Here is a 26,996-nt window from a genome sequence, read left to right on the forward strand (position 1 = left end):
CCAATATTGCCTTCAACCATGAAGCAAGCTTGAACGAACGATGCTCTCTCTCACTGGGTCAGTGGCCGATGAAGGCTAAAATTTTATTTTCATTTTTTTCTTTCCGTCCCATTCTTTCTCGTTATGTGGACGCGTCTTGTTAGTTAGAAAAGCGCAATTTTCTTCCATAATCTCATTGATAGACAGGTGAAATAGAAATTCCGAGTTAGGCATAAGTATCAAAACGAGATGTCAGTTTTTCCGGCGGGAAATTAATGTCTGGGAAACACATATTTTCATTTACACTGAAAAAAAAAAAGTTATGGTGGCGCACTAATTGTCATGGCTGATTGGAAATCAGTTTTCACGGCGCAAATTAAGTTTGTGTGCTGCTAAAACTCACTTAGTGTCGTCTATACAGCTTTGGATTAGGAATGACTTAATTATTGTGAACGATGCTATTACAGAGAAGGTTAAGGATGCACCTTAGGTTGAATAATAGGGCGTATTTCTGCCAAACAGAACTATGTGCATCACGACGTGAGCCCTGTTATGCATATATTCTTATGGGTCTCAGGGCTCATGTCTTAAATGCACATAGTTCCGGCTTCATAGGCTCCTTCTTGGTTCGCTCGCTCTACGGCCCCCTTCTTGAAACCGAACTTTAAGAGTACCTACGTATGTACAAAAAATTGAGGGCTTTTTCGCGGTGAAAGGGCTAATGAGTCTTGCGATGCTTCTAAGATTGTGCAATTTTTATAGCGTTTCCGGTAGATGAAATTCATTCAAAGTCGACTTACTTCCTTACAATAGCGAGAAAAAACTCGAAGCAAAGTCAGGAACAAACTCATAGCAGAACTGTCAGATAAGTGACTTACAGCTAGAGAGCTACGTTGCACAATCGTAGCAACATTAGAAGTCTCACACGCCCATTTACCGAAAAATGCCTTAATTTCAAAGATGTTTGTTTCTACCCTCTTACTTCAATTTCAAAAAAAAGAAAAAGAAGAAAAAAAAACTGACCCGCGCGTAGAGCTGATATGATCACGCGCGCCTATAATCTACGTTATAATTACATCATCAGTATGCACGTAAACATGTTAGAGCCAGAGATGAACCACCCTTCCTCCACCCGCCAGATATGTTGGAGAAGTAGGCGAGGAAGGTGGAGAAAATCGTGTGAAAAACGCGTTGCATTTCGGCAAAAACCTTTACGATTTCCCTCCCCTTCCCCCTCCTGCACCCCCGAAGTTGCTGAAACCGATTCTGAGCCTATCAATGCAAATCCTCTATCTAGCTATAGCTTGGCAATTGTCTTACTCAAATGATGAAAGATTATGTAATTTGTTGTGAATCACACGAGTTTAGTGATTACCTATACTGATACGCTGCGGAGTTGCCAAATATTGCGGGGTTTCTTGATACGAAATGAACCATATATTCACGACAAAGAACCATGTTAAACAGGGTCGAATTTACATTTTCGGCGCCTTAGACTGAATTGCAGTTGACGGCCTAAAAGTAGGCGCTCTTTGAAGGGGGGGGGGGAGAGAGAGAGTTCCAGACCTTCTCTCCTTCCGGGAAAGGAGGACGATAGCTATGCATTTTTTAATACCGGGGAAAATGTTTCAAAGACTTGATTTTAAACAATTTTGAGATACCTTTTTGGAAAACATAGACATGGAAAAAAATGGGTCGGGAAAATAAAACCGGCGAAAGACAGGAAGAATAAATTGGAAATACACAGGTACTGGCGTTTTGGAATGAAGTCTTAAATATTTTGCGCCTATCAGTGTGTTTGGACAGTGTTTTTGGTGTGCTATGAATGGCTCAGGCAGCCCAACTGCAAATCCGGCTCTGAGTGCTTTTACGCTTTCGCTTACCAGTTCGCCTTCAAATATTTGACAGGCAATTTGAGCGTCTCAGGAGCAGCTTTAGTTGCTTGCAGGGCATGTTCATTCGGCTTTAGCCAGGAGAAGACATGAATACTTTATTGACAGTGCTTTCATGGCCTCAGAAGTAACGAAAAATAACAATGACTTTTATAAAGTACTTTTTAAAAACTCGGAAGAAAATACTGTGGAAAATTAATATCTCGAAGACCCTATTTGGTTAAATTTTTTTAGGAAAGTTATATATGGTAAAATTTACGCGCAGAGGTTTCTTTAAGAAAAAAATTTGCTACTATTTTAAGAGTTTTTTTTACATTTTTTTTAAACATTTCGAGCTAAAAACTATTTTTTACTTTTTAAGGGTTGTTTAACGCTGTTTTTAATTTTTTAGCTCTCATAAATATGAATCGGAAAATATACAAGAGGGTACTGTAAAAAGCACACTTTAACGGCTTTTTAAAAGGGGGTTTTCTTTAAAATTTAAGGAGTTTTTTAAACGGATTTGTTGTAGTCGTTGCTACTAGGAAACTCATCTTATCACACTTGCAAAAGTATACAACAGCTCCGTTGATCACGCTTGGCAGCTTTTGACGGATGTCAGTGCCAGGCTTTTGTAGACAGCTTTCGCTTTTGTTGGAAAATCAAATTATGAAATCAACTTGGCAAAGTCGCGAGAAGAAGCCTCCCATCGTGCGTCGTGTCTCGGCGTGTTTGCGTCCTTTGGCAAGCTCCAAAGGCCCCGCGCTCAAAAAACAAAGGAAATAAAAAAGAGAAGTCGAATAAATTAAGGCACTCAGCAAAGATGAGATTCCACCTTTTTATTATCAACTTTTCATTATCAGATCCAATTTCCAATACACCGACGCGACGACGCGTCGGTACGAACCTCCTCGGACAGAGAGGTGACTTTTTGCAGCAGATTACTGCCGTGCTAAGGAAGAACGCATTATGAGCCTTCAGACGTTGCCACATTTCCTCTGATAAATTCCAAATTTCTTGGGGGAAATGGTAAATATTTTTCTTCCAATTTTTCAGACAATTTAGTTCGCAATTTACTCTAAAATATCTGAAAATTTCAACGAAAAATATGCATTAATTTCGTCAAAAATACATGATTTATTCGGGAAAAATTTGGCAACTCTCGAATGTGCATACGGCGTTCTTCCTTGGCACGGCAGAACGGGCATCTGATAATTCTTATCTCCGCACTCGAAACCACTGCGAGTCTCACTATCAGCTAATACTCAACTTAAAGCAGATAAATGTAATGCATTATACGAATAACGTGTCTTGATTTAGAGAGAGAGGCGGGACAGACAGACAGACGAACCGAATTATTGATTTTCAATTTTCTGCGTCTGTGAGGTGAGGTCAACGGAGCGATTGCTCTGCATTGAGCAGTCAAAAATCGAAGGTGTCATTTTGTCATTAGTCTAGCGTTAGGGGTCATACAGACGGACACAGACCCTTTTTCATCCTCTACTCGAGATTTTCTCCAAGATAATTATTTTAATTTCTTCGATGGGATATTGAAGTTATGCGATTCTCCCTACCGCAAGCGAATTTTGTCCACGGGGCGTAATTTACAAATTACGAAGAAAAGTACGGTAAGTTTACCAGGAAATTCGTGTTTCATCAAAGGAAATCTGGCGACGCCTAAAGGTTCATACGGCGTTAAGAGTAGAAAAGTTCAACTCATATGAATTCAATTTTTTTCATTTTTCAGAAGTGGTGTTTTTGCCCAGGAGACATCGCGACATTTCAGGTAAATTTGAAAAATAAGAACATAATTTTTTTGATGCGGTGACGAGCTTCTGAGATATCCCTGGTAAAAATTAGCAGTAGAATCTGTGTTCCAAAATACCATACACCTACAGCCGGCTGTAAGATTTCCAATAGCTTCTATAGCCGGCAACACAATTTCTCATTGCCTTTTCTAGCCGATGGCGATTAAACAACAGCCTGGCGATAAAGAGTGTGCTAAACGTTACTAATTACGGATGCTAGGACTTAGTGAGTTTATGGGCTACCGCTCTCTTTTTGGGCCATATAGTATCTTGATTTATTTTGCGAGGAAAGCTCCGTTCTTTTGAAGGATGCCTGCCATTCCTAATATGTTGGAGCGCCTTTAATTTCGTATGATACTGTGCAATACCTCTGGTGTGAAATAGTTGCTTCAAGCGCCGTGGTACGCTGCGGCGCGGCGCAGCGGGCGGGCACTCGGGCAGCCAGCGCGGAACGCGCATTGGCGCCTATAAACCTAACAGGGATACCTCACGCATTGCGCAATGCGTGAAGTATCCCTGTTAGGTTTGAAGGCGCCAGTGCGCCGCCGCTCCGCTTTGTGTTAGGCTCTAATGTTTAATCTCGTGGAGTCAGCGTTTTTCAACTCATGACTTTGAAATGTTTGCACACTCTGTATGGATTATTCTCATTTTAATTGATGAAAAAAAAATTGTAATAAAGGAAAATATAATGTGCGTTTTGTAAATATTAAAGTGATTCCGTACAAACTTGATGATTTACAAAGCACACGAATTTCTACACAATTTCTTATAGCCTTTTATAGCCGATGGCGAAAAAGCAACAGCCAGGCGATAAAATGCAAAGCCCAGCGATAGGAACTATAGCCCGGCGGCTGTATAATTTTTTATCGCTTCGTGTAGCCCGACCGTATAATTTTTCCCACTTTCTACAGCCAGCTATATGATTTTCTATCGCCTTCTTCAGTCGGCTATAAGAACTCCTATGGTATTTTGAAACGCAGCTCCTATCGCCAATTTTTACCAGGGATCGGACACGGTAGATTCAACGCTGAACTCATGTAAGTTGAAATCTCTAGCTATATGAGTTGGAATCTCTAGTCATATGAGTCGGCGGAAAGTGAAGAGAAATTCTGCTCATATGAGTTAAATTCTATTCATATAAGTTGAAATTCTATTCATATGAGTTGAAATTCTATTCATATGAATTGAATTCTATTCATACGACTTTGATTTTCTATTCATTCGTACTCACCATTTTTAGCAGAGCAAGCACGGCGGCAGTCTAAAGCTTGCGCATTGCGTTTCGGGGGTGAAAATGCAATGGCGAAGGCAATGTAAACGTGACACTTGAACAGCTCTAAACATTTCTACGAGCACTCGACTGGACATGGCATTTTCAGTGTCATCCGTGCGAACGAACGAAAGATCACATTATTTCCACTAGCTATATCTCTATCGGGAAAATTGATCATTCTTGACCACCTACCATCCGGCAACAATGGGCGACATTGTCACTGATCGTCGCTCTTCGCGCTGGACAGCGCCGCGTTATTATTGAAAGAAACACTGTCATGAGTGTCATGGCGCAGTAGGACTTCAGAAGGCTGTTTTTTTCAGGCCTGACCCTTGAGAACTGATCTGCCAACTCCAACACCCAAACGTGCCACATTTTAACACTCGCTTTTCTGCTGCCCGCCGGGTTTGCTAGTTTTCCTGGACTCATTTCGCAACGATACACTTGCACTATTTGATGAGGTGTAGGTAGCTACGCAGGCTGCGGATACAATACGCACGATGCTCCGCTTAATGGGAAAATCAGTTTGAAAACTAGACTTATTGTTAGATGTTTTTGAGTTGAATCAGGGCCGGATTTACATTTTTAGCGCCCTAGGCTAAACTTAGGGTGGCGCCCTTAAAAATAGGCGCTCTCGTAGGGGAGGGGGGGGGGGGGGTTAGGTGTCAGGAAAATGTTCAAATTCACCTTTAAAAAAACACGATTTTAAACAGTTTTGAGGTACGTTTACGTTTGTAAGTTGGTTTTGGAAAATAAAAAGTAACGAAAGACTCGTTAAATTAAAAAAAAAAATAAATAAATAAATTCTCAAAAATGTTGCGCCCCTCAGAATGTTGCGCCCTAGACTACAGCCTATGTAGCCTATTGATAAATCCAGCCCTGAGTTGAATTCCACGCTCAATTTTTCCCAAATTTTTCTCAAAAAATATCTCAGGAGACACAAGAGAGGTCTAAATGTCAACAATTCATAGAAGTGGCGTAAAATTAGGCGTTGTTTGGGCCGACTGTTGGATGATAGGCGAAAGGGCTGCCCACCCCCAGGCCACCCGTTGGTCCCTGCGAGTTTAAGCCCCTGATGGTGTTTCTATCGCGTGCGACGATTTTCCGAAGCGGCGCGTCTGGAAATATCGATAAGTATATTAAATCGTTTGTCACACATCACGACTGCTCTACTTGAGTCAAGTGTTCTGTTCGCTCATGTCTAGAAGCGAAGGCTTCAGCCTGGTTTGCGACTGGCAGCAGATCAGTCGAGTGATATTTCAAGGACCTTCGCCTTTCCGTATCGAGCGAGCCTCGCGAACCCGTGTCTCGACTCTCGACTCGTGTTACCTACTCCGACGTCAGTGGCGATTTTGCAAGTTGGCAGCAATGTTTTCCCTCCATTTGTTTTGAAGAAATATTTTATTGTAAGCTTCCAATACAGGAAATATATACAATTAGCTTAAATTATACCTAAGTAATATATGTAGAAGTAACAGCAGATAAATTACTTAATATCATAAGAAAGAAAGTGGTAAAATAATTGACTAAAACTACAGTTAGTCAAGTATATAATTTTAAATATTTAGAGTTTAGGACTCGGAATCAGTAAAGACATTCATAAAGATTCAATGCCTCCATTTAAATCCATTGAAAATATCGATTTTAGGTGAATCACCAAAAATCGATTGATTTACATACATTAATGGACGTAAAACAGTGTTGCCAACTTTCAAGAATAGCCACTGTCCGTCGTGCTCAGAGAAAATACAGTATCATCATTTAGACGACGCCAGATTTCTCTGGAAATAGATTTGTTTTTTGGTGAACCTGAGATATTTTTCCGCGAATTTTTTCGAGAGTGTCTTTGACAGAGACTTCTCAGGTTTATCAAAGAAAATAGTATTTTTGAATTAGATATTTGGCATCGTTTGAATGCTCATACGGATCCATCTATTCCAGCAGTGCAATTTTCGTATACGACACGACTGGTTCGACTCCTAAGAGACTTAAATTGCATAACAACCGAATTGAAGGCGAAATTAGTTTTACACTTTTAGCCCATTTAGTTACATTTGTTTCAACTTAAGACGCTTGTTTGCTTGTTTGAAAAGTTGAGTGTAAATTCTCTAAGAAGACAAGAGTACAAAACTCTATGAGAAAACAGTTTTGTTCATTGATTCCAGATTTACAAAGTGGGGCTGAGCAATGAGCATGCAACACGCACTAAAAAATGCCAAAAAGCAAAAACCAGTCACCTTTCATTTGATTTTGCATTTGATTTCGAAACATATTTTTCAATATTTTTCATATTTTTCTGAGAGTTAATGAAACATTTCACATGAAATTTCAAGATTTTATTTTTCATGAAAAATTGGAGCCCTGGCAGAGGGTCGCTCAATAAAGTGGAGTTATTATCTAAAGTAGTTACTGAAAAACACGCGAGTGAGCTTGAGCGTTAAGAATTGAGAACTTACTAGAAAATGAGCGGAACCTGCTGAGTCAGGTTCAGAAGTTGTTGTTCTCAAGTCAAAAACAGTTGGGATCCGTTTCAATGTGTTAAGGACAGCTTGAGCGAGGAAATCAAGTTTGAAGCTGTAACGCACATCGCCTCGCGAGTGGGTGGACTTAAACGCAATAACGGAGCAGCAACAGTTTAGAGATGCAACGTAAATTTCAGGCCGTAGGAAATTTCAACAATCGAACGGTTCAGTTAGTCCTTCGAGTTTATCTTGTTTACTCCAGCCATACAATAAGTTGTCAAGCATACGACAAACACATTTTTTCCCACCTCTCGAGAGAAAAACTCGCCGTGCACGAGTATTTAAAGTTGTCAAAATAACTTGAGAGTTATTTGCATAATGATACAACTTAAAATCAGCAGGCAGTCGATTGGGAAATAAATTAATGTTAATGAATTGGATGCGCGTGGCAGGATTTAAAATTGACGTTTCAGCCGGAATGATAAGACAATTTTTTTCCTTTTCTTATCGACCATTTTCCCATGATTTTTGTTTTCCTGCGCTATTTTTGTCCCGATTTTTCCAAAATTAAAGTTGAAAATTCTCGCGCGAGATGATAACTCATCGAAACTGATTGTGAGGTTAATTTTTAGGTGATGAAATGCTCTCTTTTTTTGTCATGTCCGTCTCCTTAATCCTATTAAATTGATTTACGCATATCAGAACTATGGGGAGGCTTAGTTACAGTTGAAATTGAGCAATTTCATCTGAGTATTTTCTCCTTTAAACTGAGTGCATGATTTACCTATATCTAAAATTTAATGCAATTCACGTCAAAAAGGTATACTTAATTTACAAATTAAAAAAAAAAAAAAAAATTACGTTGTAATGCAATCATACCCCAGGCCTTGGCTTGCTCATTAGAAAAAAGGAAAATAAGGTCGAAAACATCGCAACGAAATTAAAACACTTAAATAAAAAAATAAATGGAAAAAAATACTTGTCAACCTTTAAGACTCGTGAAAATCATATGACTGAGACAACGTTCCTACCATTCAAATCTCAAGCAAGTGATTTCCTCTTTCTAAAATTCATTTTTTAGGCATAATTATGTCTATTTTTTAAAATTTTCAGCCCAAATTGACTCGTCTGTATTTGGACTAAACTTCAAAGCAACTTGATCAATCGCTCTTTGGGAGCTCCGCTTGCCTAACAAAATTTTTATGGCAATGAAGCTTTGAGTTGCACGGAAAATGAGAAAGGTAAGTTAGTAAGAACTCAAATGTAAATAAGGCTGAACCGAACGACATGGTGATGCAACCTTTCTATCATGACACGATCTGACAAAAACAACGTATGTATCGCAGGACAGTTAATTATCAACGTTCGGGGCATGCCTGAAAATCACGTCATACGGGTTAACGACAAATTGTAAAATGGAGAGAGCTAACAGGATGTGCGTCATCTAGAAAAGGGTGACCAATAAGAGAGGAGTATGGCCAATAAGCTAGAGAATAAGAACCTCATGCATCGTTAGATTGCTTGGGTATTATGCTTGTGCACAATGGGACTATAATGCATCGTCTCTTGGTCATGTGAGTTTATATGTGTAGTAGCAGTAGGTACGGGGAAGAAGTTCATTTTAGTAATTGCACCCCTCTTCTTCATGAATAACACTTTATTTTCTCTATGAAGAAGCCTGGAAGAAAAGGCGCATTAATGCAGTTTTTGATATTTTAAGATATACATGTTTAAAAGTTCAAAATTACATGAAGTTTAAAGGCGATAAATCACTTTTGGAGCTTACTAATTCGATTTTAGTGGTGAAATTTTGACAAAATATATTCTAAGACTAGCTTTACTTGAAATCATTAATACCTCAATTTTTCGAAAACTTTACTTATGCACACTGTCCTCCAAGCCTCCGTATTCTTTCTATCATACTCCTGATGATACTCATCTGTCTAACAAGGCTGGCCATTTTCCCCTTTGAAGGAAAAGCACCCCACTAAAAAAACATAGAATTAATTTAGCTTCCTTGAAATAAGTTTTTCTGGAACTTTTATGAACCTTAACATCCGAATTTTGAGGTTGTTGACACACTAATACGAAGGAAAATCACTCTTTAAAACACTCATCCGAAGCATAGTCCAAATGAAATGATTTTGGGGCTCTAGGGAGTTGAATCTTCGGACCAGCCCCCCCCCCCCCTCCCCCTTCACATGACCCAGGGTCGCACCCGAAGGATTATTTCCAGCGATTTTCTGGAATTTGTTCATCTTTGAGCCGATCTCGTATGGCAAGCTTTTGACCGTTGGCTCAAAGGGTTTGATGTGCTTTTAGTGTATTAGGACACACACAAGCAAGACACACAACAGCGATTTCATTTTTGTAACAGAAAACTCGAGGATGTGAAACCTATATTTTGAAAATAATGTGAATCTACAGGGTGTATTATCTTGCTAACTATACAGCCAAACGTGTCGAAAAATAGCTCCAGCGATGACCGAGGACCGACAGCGAAGAGCGCCGTATAGAGTGGCGCTCATCATATTCATGCCACTATTATGGACATGGAAAAAAGAGTGTCAAACTAACAAAACATCCGTTTTTTTCCTTTCTTAACGGAGGGACAAGAAAAGATAAGGCACTCAAATACAAACAGCCTGTTGTTCACGAGTAGCAAAGTAAAAAGAAAAAAAATTCATAGACAATAAAAAAAAGGGAGTAAGAATTCAACGCTGTTCGACAGGATCTCATATGCCAGATCTAGGCATAATATCGATGGCCACAGTGCAAAACAACGTATCTAAAATGGACTTAAACTGCATGTAAGATGCTTTAGAACTTCGAAAATTTACTGGGAAAGTCCCCCGACCCCCTTACCCCCCCCCCCCTTCGAGGTGTTTGGATCGGCCTATGGATTTTCGGGCACAAGAGCAGGGGGTAATATTGAAAAATCCTCATTTCAGCTATGAAACATAGCCTGACCACGGGCTTAATTTTGTTCTCCTGAACGCAGGTCACCGCTGACTGTCCTGTCGTGCTAAGGAAAAACGCCGTATGAACATAAGGGAGTTGCCAAATTTCCCTTGAAAAACCAGTATTTTTGAGAAAATTCATGCATATTTTTCCTTGAAATTTTCATAAATTTTCGATTAAATTGTGTACACGATTTTCTGAAAATTTGAGATAATAATATTGGCAATTTCCCCAGTAATTTCGGTTTTTATCGGAGGAAACTTGGCAACGTCTGAAGGCTCATACAGCGTTCCTCCATAGCACGGCAGTATAAAGGCGCGTCCGTCGGTTGCCGGTTACGTACTTACATACCGTACAAGTCGGCTTCAATGCGGGTTGAGCAATCCAAGTTGAACGAACCCAGGTAGAGGCTCGTTATTAGTGACGTCGTCTATGGCACCCACAGCGCCAATCAGGCAATCACTCTCCTGGCTCTCCGCCCTACGTTGCCGCATGTTACGGACATAAACGAATTTCACATCCCACTAAAGTCTCGCTGCGTCAGATACCTACAGTGCAATGCGTCTTGGGCGCAAATGGTGGATTTTTAATGTGAACCATCAGCAGGCTGTTCATCGAAATTGGTAGACAAGGCAATGGACAGAGGATGGACATAATAGGGAAAGTAGAGCGATCCCATTAGTTGAAACTGATGGTTGTCATGGACGTAGAGGAGGTGCGCCGCACGCGGATCCAAAAGCTGAAGATCCATCAGAAAGCGTTTAAATTTCAGAACCTGCAACCATTAATAGACTATCATCAATAAGCAGTCCTTCAGTTTAAGCAGTTTTTGCTTTCTTCTTACGTTCCTCGACGCTGCCGGCGGATTACTGAAATCGGTATACAAAGCGATAGACAAAGAAGACATAGGGAGTACGGAGCGATCCCATTGGTTGAAACTGGTGGATCTCATAGAGACGAAAGAGGAAAATGATGGACTAACTGAACCTAAGGTCTCCTGTCGATTGCCGTCAGTTAGTCTACCACTTACTTACCTTTCTTTGTCCACTTGAACCACCCGCTCCACAAGTTGGATCGCCCCATTAGGTGTCTTTTAAGTCCATCGCTTTGTCTATCAATTTCAATAAGGGGACTCTAAAACTGAAAACACGGCAACCCTGCAAATGTATTTGCTACCTATCTTCGCATGGACAGTTTGTCTTGATGTAGAGGTGGCTTCTCAGGATAGGGTGAGATATCCCCTCGATTTTGGCCTCAACTTGAGAGCTTTTTTTGAGCTTGGGAGTTGATTTCAGAGAAAACCAGTGGCACCATCGTGTTTCTCGCGAACTTTTACATAAGAATCAACAGTCATATACTCATATCGCAAATTCCTCTCACATGCAACATCTCCATTGGTGAAAATGTAATATTCATTCCCGTTTGTGACACTGTGGAGGCCTAAAATACGGTAACCAATCAGAAATGGATTCACATTGTCTTAACTCGCGGTATAAAGGGACTCTAGCGAGCTGGAGCTTTGGGACGGAGGCCATCAACCTCCGGTCGGCGTGGCAAGCTCGCCGAGGACAGAAAGTTCGCCGAGGAGAGTGCCGTCAGAGGCTGGACCGCAGCGGGCGGCTCCGGCCTGCGGGGACCCAAAAAGAGTTGATTGCTCCCAGACGCCAGCGCCGGTCGCCGCGCGCACCCTCGACGGCCACTCAGCACCGCAGCCGGGGCCGCCCCACCTGGTGCAGCGTCTCTGCGCGCCGCGCGGCTCGCATCCGGCAGAGTACCTATATTGAGAGAGTATGGCCATTGATGTTACCATCTCTGATTGGCACAGCCATCTTAAGGCTGAATGGAGCCCTTAGGACCCAAAAATGGCGGACGCCATAAATTAATGTAATGCAAAATGACTCAAAATGTAGTTTTCTTTGCTTATCGTAACGAAAAATTTACACAAATGCACTATTGCGACTTCTTTTCATATTTTTAAGGCTAATCGTGTGCAATTTTTGAGACAAATTATCTTAGATGTAGTAAGGTTGGCAGCAAGTGCGGTTGGTGATAACCGTCAAAAGTTGGCAATGACCCCCCTCCTATCCACGAAAACCAAAACAAAGCACCGCCATTTTTGGGTCCCAAGCCCCTCCAATGGGCCCAGTGGCCATACTCTCTCAATATAGGTACTCAGCATCCGGCACCGCATCGTGTTCGGGGTCTTATCGTCGGCCCGACGCCCGACGCGCCGCTCGCGGAATCGCCGAGGTTAAAGAACTAACCGCGAGCGGGCTCACGCCGATGCCGATGCTCGCCCATGAACCGCGCGGCCTCGCGCCGCGCTCGCTCGCTCGCTCCTTGCCAACCGCAAAATTCGAAAAGAGAGAAAAAATTATCCGGTCGCAAGTAGCGAATTTCATTCCTGGATCGTATGCTTGCTCCGCATCTGATAGAGTTACTGCAGTTAAGTCAACTAACAGATAAACTCCTCTGCCACTGGCCGATTATTGAAATCGATAGACAAAGCCATGGACGAAGCAGACAAAAGGTATATGGAGAGATCCTATTAGTGAAAGCGGGCGGCTTGCAATGGCCAAAGAGAGTAGGTAATAGACTAATTGTAGGTAACGGCAACCCACGAGGGACCCGATAGTAAGTCCATAATTTTCTCCCTTGGTCTATAGGAACCACCCATTTCAACCAATAGGATAGCTTGCTATGTCTTCTTTGTCTATCGCTTTGTCTATAAATTTAAAAAATCAACAGAAAAAAAATTACAAACGAGAAAAGGCAATAAAATCTCTCATTTCCTTAGAGTCAAAGTATGGTAATTTCTAATTTGTTCGTCTTTCGGTGATACAAGAGATAGTGCCTTTCATTAGTCTAGTGGAGAGAGAAACCAAAAACGCAATTTGGCCTGAAGCGGCGCGGTGCAGAGAGCCATGATGACGAGGACTTGAGATGAAAAGGAGAAGCCCTCGGCGCGCCGCCGGTCAGCATGGCACACATGTTAGCGCCTACGAGACTGCATGAATACTTCACGCATTGCGTCAAAAACAGTGCAGTCAGCAGCGGTCGGCGCGGCGTGAACCGCGTAGCGCCCACAAGACAGTAGGGATACTTCACACATTGCGCCAAACACAGTGCGGTTGGCGCGGTGGCATAAATTAAAATTATTGAACCACATTCATTTTTACTCTTTCATAATTGTTTCGTTCATTTCTTATAAATGAAAGGCCTTGTCCACATAGCGATAGGTTTACGAAACTTAACTTTCGCGCAAAGTTCCGTGAACTTTTGCTAATGTTGACTGGGCTTTCACAAAAAATGTGTCCAACACGATTAAACGGTCTTATGCACCCCTCCCCCTCCGGCACATTCCCTTGATGGTTTATATCGATGTTTCAAAACGAATGAAGAGGGGGCGGCAAATTACTGGCGGCCCATGGGCAGCAAGTATAGGTAAATCCGGCCCTGCATGCCTGTTTCCTCAGGAATGTCATTTCGTTAGAGTTTCCTTCTCCTCCTGGTTTCGCGACGCGCCAGCAGGCCGCATACTGCAATTGTCAGACAAAGCGATAGACAAAGGAGACAAAGAGAAAATAGAGGGATCCTATCGGTTGAAACGGGTGCTTGTCGTTGATGCAAGGAGAAAAAAATTTCGTGCGTGGGACCCGAAGTTGAGGTCATATGGATCTCTGAAGTTTTCGGATCACGTATCTAAAAACTTGATGTCCAGCTGCCGAAGTTCGGGTCACACATCTGAGGTACTCCGGTATATACCGAAGTGCCTCGATGTCTGACCCGAACTTCGGCAGCTCGACCTCAAGTTTTCGGATGCGTGATCAAAAAACTTCAGAGATCCATATGGCCTCAACTTCGGGTCTCATGCACGAAGTTTTTTCCCCGTGTGAACTAACTACTGGATCTCTCGTTGGTCACCGTGAGTTAGTCTGATACCTACTTGCAAAGCTCCCTCATCCATTGCAACCACCCGCTTCCACCAAATCTCCGTTGTCCAACGCTTTGTCTATCAATTTCATTGAAGGAAGTTCTGAGGGCGTGCTGTGGAGGGTGTTGAGCCGCGGCGGCGCCCGGTGCGGGCATCTGGACAGCAGAGTCGGCAGCGGAGCGCCAAACTTTGTTCATCTGATGCCGGAGTGAAAGTTAGGTCATTTTTGTTGGGCGGCGATGGGGTTATCGACCCGGTGGCGCGGTCGTTACCAAACGCGGGCGAGCGGCCCGGCGCGTGTTGGCGGCTCGAGCGCGGGCCCCGCACTGGGCCGAGCCCGAGCCGCGCGGCAAAGCGAGGTGCCACGCCGGCCGCGCCGCACCGCGCCACCCGCCAATGGGACTATGACCTAGCTAACCTAGACTCAAGAATTGGATCACAATCGAGCCAGCCCCGCGCGGGACACGGGACCCCGACCATCTCCCTTTCTAGAACACCTCTCGATATCTCTCCGCAATTCCCATGCGACCCCCCCCCCTCCCCTCCCCCGCGAGCTGATCATTGGATTTGATAGACAGACGATATACAAAGAAGACGAAGGGAAACAGCAGCGGGCCGAGAATTGAAATGTATAGATAAAGCTATAGACAAAGAAGACACAAGGAGGATAGAGCGATCCTATTGGTTGAAATGGGTGGTTCTTATAGACTAAGAGGGTAAATGATGGACTAACTATCGGGCCTCTCGTGGGTTGCCGTTGGTTAGTCTGTTATCTACGTCCTGTGTTCATTGCAACCACTCGCTTCCGCCAATAAGATCCCTTCATATCCTTTTTTGTCTTCTTTGTCTTTTGCTTTTTCCATCAATTTCAAGAATCAGCCCACTGGCTCATTGTTAAAATTGATAGACAAAGAAGGCAAAAGAGATATGGAGGGATCCTATTGGTGGAGATGGGTGCTTACGTTGGACATCAGAGGTAGGTAGTAGTTAACTAACGGCAATACCCACGAGAGATCCTGTACTTAGTACGTCATTTACCTCATTATTTTATAAAAACCACCCATTTCAACCAATACGATCGCGGTGGTGGCCCTACCCTCAATCCGGCCCTGCCGACCCAGGAGTTAAAACAGTCGCATCCTCATAAGTCAGCCTCTCTGGATCCCGTCCATCGCGTAGGTCACTGAGCAATATGAGCATAGTGCATCAGTTTAGCATCGACCTTTGGAAGCAACTCTATCACTCAACAAAGAGTGGGCCAAAACACATCCGAAATCGAGCTGAATGTAAACCAAGATAGTACTTCGCATATCAGTGCCTTTCTAAGGTTTTTCGATATGGACTGAATTTTTCTGCAAACGAAGGTCGAGTTGGAGTTGGAGAGGGGTCCAACGAAAAGTTTGACGAAATAGTCCATCCGCAAATAGAACTTCGGTGTTTTTTTTTTTGCTCCGGAAGTAATTTGAATTATTAACACATTCGGTAACGTAAGAATTTGATTACTTAGTTATGCGCACGTGTCGTCTCGATCTGCGTGTTCTAACATGAGAATAAAAGTGAGAAACATGCGCTTCCGTCTGCAGACGACGACACCAATCGTAAATAAAATCTATGTCAACCTTCACATCTCGGGACACCCATGCCTGAGCATATGCCATCCAGATTTTTTCCTCCCTTTTTAATTTCTTGAAATTGCAGATATGCAATTTGTGCCGTTTACTCTCTAAGGCAGGTATACATTTTTGCAATCTGCCGTATACTGATGAAAAGCTATTAGCTTTCAAGAAGCGACCGAACTATAGTTCGGATTCTTACCCTTATTACGATGATGGCAAGTAGATCTGTCATTTCATTTTGTACTCTGTAAAAAGAAAGGAATCAATTTGAAGCTTCGTAACAGCACAATCTGAAAAATGTCTTTTTATTGATATCCGAACTAACGAACAAGACGTGTGACTTTTGAAAAATTCATCGGCATTATAATCTCCTACCATACGAGCCTTCTCTGGACCGATAGCCATTCGAGTCTCTAACTTTCGATGCAGTTCCGGCGTGGTGTTGACTTTCGTGACGGAAAAAATGAATTTAGACCCATCGAACCCTGGCGACTATCGAGGTATCGAGGTATCGAGCCTCCCAGCGCCCCATTGAAAATAAGAAGATTTATCGACAAAGGCGCAGGGTTCGAGTCGAATCGGTTTCGCTCACTTACGCGCTTTCTCCTCGATCCTCAATGGCCCACGTCCTCAAAATTATGTAAGGCGAATACACGTATACGCATCATTGCTGCCAAGCCGAATTATAATTCAGCATTTGACTCTGGTTATAATTATTATTTTCAGTTTCATTCAGCTTCAAATAATGGAGATGTGGCATGTGTGAGGAATTTGCGATTTGACCATTGATTCCTAGGTAAAAGTTCGCTAGAAATACGACGGTGCCACTGGTTTTCTCTGAAATCAACTCCCAAGCTTAAAAAAATCTCTTTAGTTGAGGCCAAAATGGAGGGGATATCCCACGCTATCCTGAGAGTCCACCTCTACATCAAGACAAACTTTCAAGGGAGCAAATGCATTGGCAGGCTGCCGTGTTTTCAGTTTTAGAGTCCCCAATTAAAGTGGCAGCCCTGTCAATGTATTTGCTCCCTATCTTTGCATGGAGAGTTTGTCTTGATGTAGAGGTGGACTCTCAGGATAGCGTGGGATATCCCCTCCATTTTGGCCTCAACTTGAGAGCTTTTTTTGAGCTTGGCAGTTGATTTCAGAAAAAACCGGTGGCACCATCGTGTTCCTCGCAAATTTTTACACAGGCGTTAACAGTCAAATCGCAAATTCCTCACACATGCAACATCTCCATTGTCTTTACTCATGCACGATTAGCCTGTACAAAGCCTTGCGGCTTTTGGAAGAGATTGCTGTCCTTTGGTACATCTTCTTTTTTGAATTTTTTATCTCCAATACAATTTAATGCAGGAAATCAGTCAAAACAAGAATCAAAAATATAATTCTGGGAGTATAATACTCCATTTTTGCAAAACTTGGAAAAAAATTCCATTTTTCTTTTCATTCTTAAAATATAAAAAAATGATTTTGTCTGTTTATCTGGAACGTACAAATGGCATACTGTAAACATAAAGCTACTTTGCACTTAAAATTAAACATGATTACCATTCGACATGCGATACGCGCTTAACCAGTTATCACGGAGATATTTCATTGCCAAATTTTGAGAATTAATTTGAATATTCAGCAAAAATTTTTGATGCTGAGGGGTTTTTTTTCGGAGCCATGTATTAACTTTTAAAATTAGTCATGAATCAATTTGGCGGTGGGTGAAGCGCTGCACCTCAGTATACATACAGACATACTTAAGAGTTTATGAGCTCGTGTGATCTAAACCAAAGTGTCAGTTCTCTAATGGGCACCATGCGTGGGTTTTTCGAAACGACCTCAACTCATATACACCGAGAGCCTTGTAATATATATGATTGATAGAATGTGTTTTTATCCACCATATGTGACGAAAACTACATTTTTATGGAGAAGGCTCGGTAAGGCTTACCACCGTGAGTGCCATTTGCAAACAAATATAATTTGAGTTGTTTTGTCTACAACATTTTCTAGGCGGAGGAACACCACGGTCCTGCTCTCATGGTCCCATACTCAATTGAATCGGATCCTGGCAGAAGAACGTGAGTCCAAAATTTTCAATTGTTTGGCTCTGGGAGGACATTTCTGACATTTTCTGAGAATTTTCCTTTTGTTTTTCCATTTTGGAGAAAAAAGAGATATGCCTCTAAATTTTTGTCTCGTTTACAGTTTGTACTTTCATGGCCTACTTCAAAAATGAGTTTCCTTTCATTTTCTTGAAAAAGAGCACAAGTTCCAAATTTCAAATTAGCCTAACTGAAAAATAAACTTCGGTCGAATACCAAAGTATGGTGCTCCATGCATCCCAACTATTCGCTTTATCAATCTAAACTGTCGGTTCGTGTAACCAAACATCCGATTCATTTGACCGAACTTTGTTCATCAGTTCATTTTACCGTTGGAGTTCTGATTGATGAGCCAGAAATTTGGTTTGACAAAACCGAATTAGTTGGGATGATATGGACGTATTTCTATCAAACGGGACTATGTGCATTAAGACATGAGCCCCGAGACTCATAAATATATGTGCATAAGCGGGCTCACGTCATAATGAACATAGTTCCGTTTGATAGAAATGCGTCCATATGGAATACACCGAACTTTGGTTCATAGGACCGAGCTTTTTTTCCAGTGTATAACCTTACGCACGAATTTTCCCACCGAAAAAATTATCTCAGAACTTTCAAACCTATGTTGACCATCTTTCGAACGCTACAGCAAATTTTCAATCGCATCCTGCTTGACGAGAAAATAATGTCTTTGCTTCTGCTATGAAATTTGGTTTTGAGGACCTATGTCCTGCTTCCACCAGAAATCGATTCAATTGCGCTCGTTTGGAATTCCAAAGGAGTTCTACGTTAGCGCACCTCAAAACCTAGCGACTCAGTTCATCTGATCGTTGGGAGAATATCCAAATTTTCAAAGGCCATTTGGCTGCAATGTTGCTTGTGGCTGTATTGTGCGTGAGTGATCGGCCCTGCAGCTTTGATTATTGTTCCAGGCCTCCGATCTCTAATCTTGATCAATGAGAATTTATTCAGTACCTATATGCATAGAAAGAGACCGCGCCTTGAGCATTGTTCCGATTCTGAACGTTGTAAGAACCTCACTTTACTTTGTATCATGGAGAGAATAAGATGAGACAACGATACAACGCTTCGATGACATGCGGCAACGGAGAAGAACACCTCTCGTATTTACCTCATTTCGCGGGTAGAATCCGGTGCATAGTTTTCCAGAATTTTTTTTGTATTTTCCGAAGGTCATTTACCCTGATCCAAATCTTTTGCTCTCGTGCCCATTTGATGTTGGCGGATAGGTATGGTGATGAATTATTCAGAACAGTACGCTAATGATAATTTCATTTTGAGCCCACTCGGTACTGGATTTTCTACAAATGGGTGAAGAAAAATAGAAGGAAGAGAAACATGGAACAGCGCGACTTAGAGAGAAATGATGACGAGGACTTGAGATGAAAAGAAGCCCTTGGCGCGGCGGTCGGCATGTTACACATATTAGCGCCTACAAGACTGCAAGAATACTTCACGCATTGCACCAAACACAGTGCGGTCACTGCAGTCAGCGTGAAACGGATAGCGCCTACAAGAATGCATGAATACTTCACGCATAGCGCCAAAGACAGTGCGGTCAGCGTGAAATGCTTAGCGCCTACAAGACTGTCGGAATACTTCACGCATTGCGCCAAACCCAGTGCAGTCTGCGCGGCGCGGCGCGGCGGCGGAAGTTAAAATCATTACACTATATTTATGTTTGTTCCTTCATAATTTGTTCGTTCATTTCTTATGGATGGAAGGCCTTGTCCACACAGAGATAGGTTTGCGGAACTTAACTTTCGCGCAAAGTTCCGTGAACTTTTGCCAGTAGTGTTGACAAAAATGTGTCCAACACAAGTAAACGCGTCTTCTGCATCCTTCCCCCGCTGGTACGTTCACTTGATGGTTTTTATTGATGTTGCAAAACGAATGAGAAGGAGGCGGCAAAATACGGGCGGCCCATGGGCGGCAAGTAGGTAAGTCCTGCCCTGGTATTGACGCGTTGAATTCTAAATCCATCAAAAATTGAATCCAACATTTGATTTTTAAATTATTGAATACAAGGCTTTCAATTTAATGGCCAACAAAATATATAGTAAATCTATAGAAAGCTGTGCAATCTTGTAAGGTGAGCTATGCAGGATTTCTGAGTTTTGTGACTTGGCGTCGATGCGGATCAATCTAATTACAGGCGAAATAGAGCGTCAAGAATAAAATCCACAGCCATCCTTAACCTGTCGTCGTCAAAAGAAACGAAAAGTGGATAAATTAAGGCACCCAGCTAACAAATCTATCCCCGCAACTTTTCCTTTCGCGTTTTTGTACGAAGCTACCCAGCTCCTAAACAACCCCTTCACCAATCCTTGAAATTACTCAATTATTTTAGGTCAACTCCAACGAAGACTCGACCCTTTTCTGGATTTCGAAGCAGATCATCCTCATTGACAGCGGAACATTTTTAGAATATTCTGAGAATGTTGCATCCTTCCGAGGACATTCCTCACACACTCAGAAATCCAATCAATGTCTCATACTCAAAGGCAAACCATGAAAGAAAGTCTATTTCTTTCATGGGCAAACCTCGTGTTTGTAAGATTTGAGTTTTAGGATTGACCCAAACGTTAGGCAGGACGATACTTAGCATTCTGTTCGAGAAAAAAAGACTGACGATGACAAAAAATGGCCCTTTCGGTGTGCTCTGTGTTCTGTTGTGTTCCATGTTGTTTTTTTTCAGCAACACAAGCTTTGAAAATTCCAGCATCGAAGCTTTGTTGAAAATTAACGCTCTCTCATGAAGGTAAGCTAACACAACCATCAAAAATTGCTGATCGCGTGCAAAAAGTCTCAGAACCTAATTTTCTCACTTTTATATTAAGAACATTCATGCCAGGAATTCCATCAAAGAACACTATCTAAGCGTTCCCACTGGATGATCCCAAAATATTCAGGACGAAACTTCCTGCATGGACGACTTTATCAAGGGGATATTCGTAGATCAGCATTTAGATTAAGAGGTTCCGTATAGGTAAACTTGGTCCTTGCGCGATCTCATTGTTGCAGCGACTTTAAGTACTAAGTCATGATTTTGTCCGAATTTATACAAATCATGATATTTTTGAAACTTGCCAGTGCCATAAGCTGTTCACATGCAAAAGTGCATGTGCCTTTTTCGAAATGCTGCGCTGTAGATTCAAGCTAACCACTTCTTTGTAGGCAAATAAGGAGCGGAAAAATACTTACCTAATCTCGAGAAGAGTAGCTATGATTTATTCTTATAATTTCAATTTATTCAGCTAGGATCCTTCTGTGGCGATTTACATCGGAGATGGATAGACAAGTGATATTTTCAAATCAGTTCGCATATTTTTGTTTTCCTGAGTATTTCCTCGAAGGGAGTCTCTTGGCACTTTGCGCAGGTGACGTTAAGATTTTTTTTTTCTAGTTAGCGACACCATGTTTTGAGTTCTTGTATACGTTTCTAAACCAGGGACTCAAATTCTATAATTTAGATGAGGCGATAGGCTGCGTATTCAGTGACACTCAAACTGCCGAGTAAATAAAATGAAAATGAAATTTTTATCACGAGATAAGATTAATTGTAAAAATATTCAACGAGGGAATGGACTTAACCAGTAGAATGGATTTTAAAAGATCGTTTTTTGAATTCTCATGACTTGACTTGCCGAATCAGCCTCAGAGACACGAGAGGACCTTAAAAATTAAGGTCCTTTCAAAACTCGAGACAGTCAATGACACCGAGTTGATAAAATGATGGCGTATTCATCATAATACGGGTTTTCGGTGCCGCCTAATCGCCAATTTTTTCATTAAAGTGCGTGAATAACTCTCTGAGGTGGAGTTGTGTTTTTTCTGCTCAATCTGTCAACAAGGATCTTCATTCTAAACGGCAAGCGAGACGTCATGCTCACCTTGAGTGGATCCTCACCGCTTTGGTCCTGCTTAACGATGTCAGATTGGGGCCCCAGATTGGTAAATCAACTTGGCCAAAAAATGCTTCATTGCATACTTGAGGAACCCACTCATGAGACCATTGCATTGCCGCCGGAGTTAACTAATAAATGAATAGCTGTTGAAAAAGTTATCTACTCTAAGAGATCTGAATGGGAGACTTACAATCAACCGATATATTCTCACATTGATAGCATGCGTTAAATAGACGTCCTATGGAGTTTGACCTTATCCTTTACACTTTTTTCCGATTGTGCCAAAGGCGAAATAGTTCGCCGGGCTAGGGATGAGCGAGGAATGTAAGGGGATCGCCTCTTAAATTTTGACCAAAAGAGCCCTGCAGGGGCCTCAGTCGGCAGCTTATAAATAGATTTTGCAGAACCTTTCAGCTCTTTTAAAGCTTGTTTTCTCTTCATCGTGAGCAACTCCCAATCCTACTTTTTTGCAGGGCCCGATCCCGGAAAATTTTGAAGCATTCCGCCCCTTGGCGTTTTGCAATCGCTAATTCTTGCCTAGCACATTTTATTATTCCTCTTAAAAATCACTCCCAGCTGAACGCACCCCAGAGAGAAAAGAACTACGGTAAAAAGGCTTAATATTCAATTTTTCCTTTTCCCTCAAGGTAGCATGACAAGTTTAGGTCAGTTATAGCACATGCTTTTGGAAAAGAATATAAAACACTAAGTTCAGTTGCTGTGTTACGGGTGAAGAGCACGGTGCTCTCAGGCGCCGATATCTGTGTTCAAGAGCTGCACCGAAGGCAAGAGTTACTGACATAAAACCTGCCATTTTATCAGGGATGAGGGTAACTTAAGGAATTCGTGGATAAAAATATGAGATCAGTATCATTTTCAATAAAATTTGGTAATACGTATATAAAGTGTTATTTTTGCCTCTACGGTGGTTGATTCTGAGGATAACTCTATGGATAAATTGGACACGAATTTTGCAATTATTAGGAGCTACAACTTCTGGGTCAGTTTAGAAACAACCTATGTACCATTATTTTCCTATACGCATAAGTGCTTTTACCGATGTGCCAAAAATTGTTATTCCTCATTGCAAAATGCAGTCCAAATGAACGAACTCACTCTAAAGAGCACTATGTGAAAATGAATTAAATAAAAAAAAAAGAAAAAAACTTTATGGAAGCAAGTATTATGGTTCCTTTTGGTTTTATTTATTTTCACATAGCACTTTTTAGAGTAAATGCGTGTAATTAAGAAGAGACCTTTTCGACATTCGACAATTTTTTTTATTTGAAAGAAATAGAATGGAGATGTTGCATGTGTGAGGGATTTGCGATTTGACTGTTGTTTCTTACGTAAAAGTTTGCGAGAAACACGATGGTGCACTGGTTTTCTCTGAAATCATCTCCCAAGCTCACAAAAAGCTCTCAAAGTGATGCCAAAATGGAGGGGATATCCCGCCCTACCCTGAGAGTCCACCTCTACATCAAAACAAACTTCCCATGCATAGATAGGGAGCAAATACATTAGCAGCGTTGCCACTTATTTGGGGACTCCAAAACTGAAAACACGGCAACCCTGCTAATGTATTTGCTCCCTATCTTTGCATGGAGAGTTTGTTTTGATGTAGAGGTGGACTCTCAGGGTAGGGCTGGATATCCCCTCAATTTTGGCCTCACTTTGAGAGCTTTTTTTGAGCTTGGGAGTTGATTTGAGAGAAAACCAGTGGCACCGTCGTGTTTCCCGCAAACTTTTACATAAGAAACAACAGTCAAATCGCAAATCCCTCACACGTGTAACATCTCCATTGAACATATTGCCTAGTCCGACAGCTGTAATAAGTGTATGAAGCCTAATCGGAGTTTCATTTGAAAACGTAGCTCGTGATTTGCGGCTACCTTGAGAACATAGCAGACTGCCTCTGCCGTGGCTGGAGCCGTGTGAGGTAGGCAAGTTCTTGCGTTGGAAGTCCTTTATGAATGAAAGGACCTTCGGTTTTCTGGGCGAGGAAATTTTAATTAAATTAATAATATGGTTTTCCTTGGGAACATTTCTGCTCCCGATTTGTATTGGCGAAAACTTATTGTTCGACGTTCTCAACTGCCGATCAAGCTCCTACAATAGAAATATTGTCCTAATCCTTAAAAACGCTTGTTTACGATGCGATGTCGGTCCTGTTGATTAATCTTTCGAATGCATAGGTTGGCAGCGACACTTTTCTAGTGACTTTCGTTTTTCATGTTGTCACCCTTTTTGGCCCTGAGACCTTCACAAATCGAGTTGTCCATCCTCTCCATAGAGTACATAGAGTCGTAATGTAAGTGGGAGAGCTGGCGCCACTTTTAAGCATTTTCCATGTCCCGAATTCCGAGACTCCTATGTGACGCCGGGTCACTTTTTCTATACATAATCGATTGTTTGCGATACACGGGTACCCGGCCATCCGATGACAACAACAAAGGAGATAGGAATTACCACGTATTCCACACCGCCATTTTGGATCGAAAATGTATCGAAAAAGCGACCCGAACTCGGCGCACACCGGACTCGGAATTCGTCGAGCAGAACATGGCGCCAGCTCTCCCACTTACATTACGACTCTACATATGTACTCTATGATCCTCTCCCTATGAAGGTACTCTACCCAAGAGCTCAATATTCGGATGTGTTCGTAGTCTTCGTGAAAAATATTTGGGATGCGCGCGGGCTCGGGCGTTTTGCGTCGTATCCCTGGCGCGGGTCCTCGCGGTGTGTTTTCTTCTCGGATGTGGTAAACAGAGACGGTCGGCGTTGTCTCTGCCCTGATTTATGGGCTCTTCTGCCCCTGGGCCTGGTCGCGTGTGAATTCGCGATCGCCGTTGGCGGCTGCGTCTCGTGTTTACGCGACGAGGTTGACGTTGACCGCGGACCCGGAAGCGCGTGGCGCTCGCCGGCCGCGCCGCTCGCTCCGAGGTCCGCGTAAAAATAGTCTCGATATCGCGATAGCCGCGCCGAATATCCAACCCGCAGCCGCTGACCGGGACCCCCACGCTTGGACCCTTTTATCGCACCCGGTTTTTTGAAGAATCGTCGGGGGACGCGCCCAAACTCTTTCTCCACGATCAAAATACGAGTTGAGTCCCTTTATACTGAGAGTTAAGACAACACCCCCTCATGGAGTCACAAACGGGAATAAAGATTACAGAAATTGAACGTTTTTCGTAATCTTTGATCTACTCGTTTCCGAATTCCTAACTCCGCTCCTTCTCTCATTCCGTTTTTGTCCTGGCCGTGCCCCCAATATGTCCCGGTCCATTTCAGATTACAATCTTTGCAATCGGTGAAAATGTAATCTTCATTCCCGTTCGTGACGCTGTGGAGGCCTAAAATACGGGAACCAATCAGAAATGGATTCGTGTTGTCTTTATACTCTCAGTACAAGGGGACTCTATTGCGAAGGTGCGACGACTCTGCTTTGGCACCGGCACCACCGGTGGCTCCCCTCATCCCACGTGGCGGACTATTGCGTTCCATTTTGCCGGCGACGAAGTGGCTCGGTGGAAATGGGCCTTGGGGCCGATCAGTGGCAGCGACCAAAGTGGCAAATGGCGGGAAGGGCGGCCGTTGGCGGATCGGGATGGATTCGATTTGCGAAGTTTCCTGATGGTGGTTTGACATTGTGAGGTTAGCCACCCGTGCCCAACCGCGCCGCGCGTCGCGCGCCGGTCGCGTCCATCGCATCGCATCGTCATCATCGCCGCGTCCAGATCTGCCTCGCCCGCGCGTCTCTGAATCTTCAGCTTGCTTTTTGCCGAATAGTGCTCGCAACTATGCAATTTTTTCAGTGGCGTGCCGTACTTTGCGATATATCGATAATCCCTCATTTGAAGCTATGGTAAAGAATCGATCATTAAGGTGTTCGCTGCGAACACCCTGTGTATCGATCCTTTTCCATAGGTTTCAATGGCAGATCAATTGATAAATTGCAAATCACGCCACGCCACTGAATTTTTTCTGGACTGGATCAGAACCAGCGTCGACAATTATTGACTTTTGGCGGCATTGGGATGAGAGGCTGTCCCTAAATCACGTAACGCACTTTTTCAGCATTTTTGACCTTGTGACGCTTTTGTGACGTAAGTAGGTAGGTCCCTATCCCTTTTCTTGAGCACGTAAAAACAAAATGGCGTAACGCTCCCCTCAGCCCCTCTCCCCCCTTACATGTATCTAAGTAGGCTACAATAAGGAGCCGTCCCTACACTGAAAAAAAGATTGGTAGACTTTACCATTCCTTCACGCTGTATTCCAATTAATTAATACAGCGTGAAGGAATGGTAAAGTCTACCAATCTTTTTTTTCAGTGTAGGGACGGCTCCTTATTGTAGCCTACTTAGATACATGTAAAATAATCGATATCTTTGGGAACCTAATTTAAAAATCTAAATTTTCGTTTATACTCCCATTTTCAAAATTATCTGTAAAGACGTTAATAGCCTGAGTTGCTGAATGTCTCAAAATTATAAAAAAAAAAAAAAAAAAAAAAAAAAAAAAAAAAAAAAAAATATGTGTGCGGGAGCTCCCATTTTCAAAAATGTAACCCGTCCAAAGTGCAATTTGAGGCAGAGGCGATAGTGGGCCCGAGTTCCGTAACATAGGCAAGCTTGGAAACTTTTGAAGTCAAATTGACGTATTTTATTGGTGCTACATTACGGCTACACTCCATTTTTACATGACCAAATTGGCGCCTCGAAGTGGAGAGCTGGAAAAGGCAATGCATAGCCCCTTTTGATGCTCCTTTCTTGAACGTGTGACGTAAGAGGTTTTGCGAATGTCAATAATTACACGCTTTACCGAGTTTTACATATGAGCCAGGCCTTAGGAAGGATAATATGCATTTAGTTGCATCTCGAGTTTGCCGAGTGGTACCTACGTTGCGTTGTACGTCAAACTATACGACTTCTTTTGTTAATCAGAATGCAGCACACGTTGTTTACTGACACTTGGGAAAATATCTCGTAAAGGTGGAATTTCTTCTAAATCAAGGGAGTGAAGGAGCACAATTTTTGTCGGGGAAAGCAAAAAGAATCA

At 42.4% G+C, this 26,996-nt stretch overlaps 1 long non-coding RNA gene across 1 annotated transcript; it reads left to right on the forward strand.

The window, feature by feature from the left end:
• Positions 1–2,748: 2,748 nt before the first annotated feature.
• On the forward strand, positions 2,749–18,075 carry LOC140224470 (uncharacterized). The gene is made up of 4 exons (XR_011899742.1): positions 2,749–3,478; positions 3,598–3,636; positions 8,507–8,634; positions 17,912–18,075. It is a non-coding gene; the product is annotated as an uncharacterized lncRNA (long non-coding RNA).
• The last annotated feature ends 8,921 nt before the right edge of the window (positions 18,076–26,996 follow it).

Source organism: Bemisia tabaci, chromosome 4 (assembly GCF_918797505.1).
Source record: "Bemisia tabaci chromosome 4, PGI_BMITA_v3".
NCBI lineage: Eukaryota > Metazoa > Arthropoda > Insecta > Hemiptera > Aleyrodidae > Bemisia > Bemisia tabaci.